The sequence below is a fragment of the Siphateles boraxobius genome, unplaced genomic scaffold, assembly GCF_051911475.1.
Source record: "Siphateles boraxobius isolate OS27281-9 unplaced genomic scaffold, OSU_SipBor_1 55, whole genome shotgun sequence".
Taxonomy (NCBI): Eukaryota; Metazoa; Chordata; class Actinopteri; order Cypriniformes; family Leuciscidae; genus Siphateles; species Siphateles boraxobius.
Genome location: NW_027509181.1, coordinates 1,842,199 through 1,846,140, shown reverse-complemented (window position 1 = coordinate 1,846,140; position 3,942 = coordinate 1,842,199). Strand labels below are relative to the sequence as shown.

The 3,942-nt window shown below is 41.7% G+C and overlaps 1 long non-coding RNA gene across 1 annotated transcript; it reads left to right on the top strand.

Annotated features, from left to right (window-relative positions):
- The first annotated feature begins 918 nt into the window (after window positions 1–918).
- LOC143714553 (uncharacterized) lies at window positions 919–3,694 on the top strand. Its single transcript, XR_013195533.1, has 4 exons — window positions 919–1,023; window positions 2,521–2,588; window positions 3,323–3,366; window positions 3,632–3,694. It is a non-coding gene; the product is annotated as an uncharacterized LOC143714553 (long non-coding RNA).
- Window positions 3,695–3,942: the final 248 nt, after the last annotated feature.

The window sequence follows — 3,942 nt, the reverse complement described above, 5'->3', positions numbered from 1 at the left end:
AAGAATGGCCATGTTCTGTGGTGAATTTTTGAGGTAAGATAACTTGCGAGTTTAATTTAGTTTGTTTAGATTGTAGGGTATGCTCATTTCGTTTGCGATGTTGCGAGCAGCCTGAGCTTGCCTCAGTAGGCTATTTAAAAAAGGTGTTTTACTCACTGTGGTTTAATAAATAAACATTTATTAAACTAACTGTCTGTGTGATATGCTTGAAGTGTTTTATATCTATGGTTTTTATTGTAGCCAAGTAAAGTAGCCTATTAGCGTTGATTTGAGAGGCTAAATTAATCATGTTTTACTCGCTGTCGGCGCGGCTGCTTGGTCGTCATTTTTAAAAAAAATGCTCCAAACATTTGTCTTAACTTAATAAAGAAATAAAAAGAAACATAACTAACAAAACTGACCTATTTTAATGGCTGCAAATAGGGCAGGCTGCCGCTGTGTCATAAAAAAAATAAAATACGGGCTCGGGTCGGACTCGGGCTGATAATTCTGATGAGCTGTCGGACACGGGTCGGGCTAGGGCCTTGAGGCCCATGCAGGGCTCTACTCCTGCTCCCTCTTCTGTATCCTCTCACCCTCCTGCTCCCTCTTCTGTATCCTCTCACCCTCCTGTGTCCTCTCACCCTCCTGTGTCCTCTCACCCTCCTGTGTCCTCTCACCCTCCTGTGTTCTCTCACCCTCCTGTGTCCTCTCACCCTCCTGTGTCCTCTCACCCTCCTGTGTCCTCTCACCCTCCTGTGTTCTCTCACTCTCCTGTGTTCTCTCACCCTCCTGCTCCCTCTTCTGTGTCCTCTCACCCTTCTGTGTCCTCTCACCCTTCTGTGTCCTCTCACCCTCCTGTGTCCTCTCACCCTCCTGCTCTCTCTCCTGTGTCCTCTCACCCTCCTGTGTCCTCTCACCCTCCTGTGTCCTCTCACCCTTCTGTGTTCTCTCACCCTCCTGCTCTCTCTTCGTCCTTCTTGCAGCCTACTTCTGGCCTCCCAGGAGAAGGTGCCAAAAGACCCCCAAAACGTAAAATAAAAGGTTAGTAATCAAAAGACTGTTAATGTGCAAATGTAAAGGGGTAAACTGAGTTGTGTCTTGTTGTGAGTGGTCAAAGGGGGATTTGGCGGAGGAACCCTAGTAAGAGTCTGATACTGCTTAATTGGGCTGGGATTATGGGGCATGTTACAACCGAACCAGGAAAAAACATGCCTCTGCACTCAATTGGATAGACCTACAACCAATCAGAGCAACGGAGTAAATGACTGGTAATGTCCACCTTGTCGTGCATGGCGAGATGCATCGCCATGATGCCTATTTCGGTTGCTTCTTTCATTTGGTCCTCCATGAGTGCGACCAAAGGAGAAACAACAATGACCACAGGATTTTCATTGCGCAAATGATGGCGGAATCTACACATCTCAGTTCTTCAGACGGCAGCCATTCTTTGTTGTAAACGAATTCAACCAGACTGGTCTCTGCACTCACAGCCTGATCGATACCCCTTTGGAGCTGTATATTTAGGTACAAATCTTGCATAGTGTGCCTTTAAATAAGAGATCTAGCGCCAAAATGTGTTTTTGAACTCAATCTGAGCGCTCGTGTCCGCTGCTATCAGTGTCATGGATACAGTGTTCTCTTGTGGCAGCGCGCGCAGTCTTCACTCGGACGCGCTCTTCAATCTATCGCTGTTGCGGAGACTCTCTATTCATTCCGGTGAAATCACAAAGCAAAATGCACACAAACGTGTCCCTGCTTGATATAGACTGTAAGCACTGATGAACATATTCAGTTTTGATGAGAGAAAAACAACTGTACCTCTGACCTCTGACACGCTTGGCAAAAGATTACCACTGGACCATTAAAGAACTCAAACAAAACCTGCGGATCAATGCATTTATTTAGGGGTTGAGCAGAGAGGCTCATTCTCTTTTCCTATTCTCTTCCCATCCGCGTTTTCCTTGCTTTAAAGCATGTCGTGATTCTCGCGAGATGTGTCAGGGCGCTCCTCTCAAACTTGCATTGCTGGTTTTTCCAGCGGCGTCCCCCCAAGCTTTTCTACAAGGATGATTCGCCCTACAATAAGTTTGTTTACCACCGAAATGACTTTGAAGCTGTTATATTAAGGTACAATTCTTGCATAGTGTGCCTTTAATTACAGCCCAGGTAGAAATTAACCAAAGTTTCCCCTTAATGCCCAGTTTGACTTGAAATGATGGTGGACCAGAAGTGGCACACAACCAGTAGGGTGCTGACCAATCTCAAATTCATCCTCAGCACTGCACAATTAACTATAGTTTATCTCCGTTTAACATTTTAATTAGTGCTTTTGTATTATTGTACTGTGTATTGACTGCTATGTAGCAGAAGTGAGTTACAAACTAAATTTCACTCTACAACCTGTTGTAATGTTACAAAAAAATCTACCTTGTACTTTGTATAGCTTGCTAAACTGTTGATATCTGGGTAGGAACACTGACCCAAAACTAATGCGGTCTACTACAAACAACATATAATTTTTCATTTGTCATTTTTCAGAATGCAGAAAACATCGTGCCCAGAAAATCTTCCTATACCAAGGCATCGTGGACAGAAGAGTTATAAATGTGAGTAATTTTCCCTTTGTTCCTCTTGGTCTTTTGGCGACAAAAGCCATGGCAGGAGACATTATGTCTCCACTTCCACACCACTGTACATGAATAAAGCCAAAACATCCAAAATACTGCCACTGTTATTTTGAGCCTGAGTCTGCGCAGAAAAGACTATAAAGTGACTAAACGTACAATGTCATTAGCCCCCATTCACTGTGAATCCTATGTGCACATGGCTTTAATCAGACATTACACATGATTTGTACCAGGGAGCCGGCAGGATGATAAGTCCAAACCAAATGATTCACAGGGTTGTGTTTACCCTGTTAATGTCCGGACATCTTAGAGTATATTGTGACACTATAAATCTGTGTCTATTTTGTTGAGAATCGCCTGTCTCTTTATATCTCCATAGTCCATTAATCCCACACCCTCCATTGCTGCATTCACAAATGTGAATGTGAACGCATGTGAATACAGCAATGGAGGGTGTGGGATTAATGGACAATGGAGATATAGAGACAGGCGATTCTCAACAAAATAGACACAGATTTATAGTGTCACAATATACTCTAAAACCTGCCTGTATATTGTAATTCATACTTTGATAGTATTTAGGAAAATGATTAACTTTATAACAGAGTGAAATAGTAGACAAATGTGCTTTTTCATAAATCGTCTTACAAAAGCTCTAAATGCAATGCTTTCTTAACTAACTATAACTTATGTCTATATGTCTTTTGTTTCAGGGAAAAGAAGAAGTCAAAGTTATGTGGACCCCTTGCTCAATTTGGTAGGTCCTAACCCTCCTAGATGAAATAAAGTGGTGTAATGGACTGGAACCAGGTTCATACATTGACAATACAGTTGTAACCGCCATATTTTGAATGAGGTTATTTGGACAATCATGTTAAGATAAAGATTTTAGTTGTTTTTAAGATATAATTCTGTACATGTTTAGTATGACATATAAAGACAGAGGGTATGTTTCACATGTCAAAGCTGAAGTTATTCTTTTAACTTTTATTGTGTGTGTTCTTCCTTTCATTCCTGGACAGTGGCAAAGTGTGGAATGACACCTGGGAGCCAGCACAACAATATTCATGAATCCATGGCAACAGAGCTCATACAGAAACTGGTGGCTCCGACAGTCTTGGCACAGTTTCTTCTTATAAAGGCATGCTGTCATTTATAAATTGTTTCTTCATCATTTCATTGATGTTCACTTTTGAAATAAATTGATTTTTGAAATTTTGATTTTTTTCATTAGAGTCGACGTGTGCTGTTTAAGGATTATCAGTTTTGATAAGAATGCCAATCATGATAAAACACTGCCTGTGCTTTTATAAGCAACATGCCTTCACTGCCA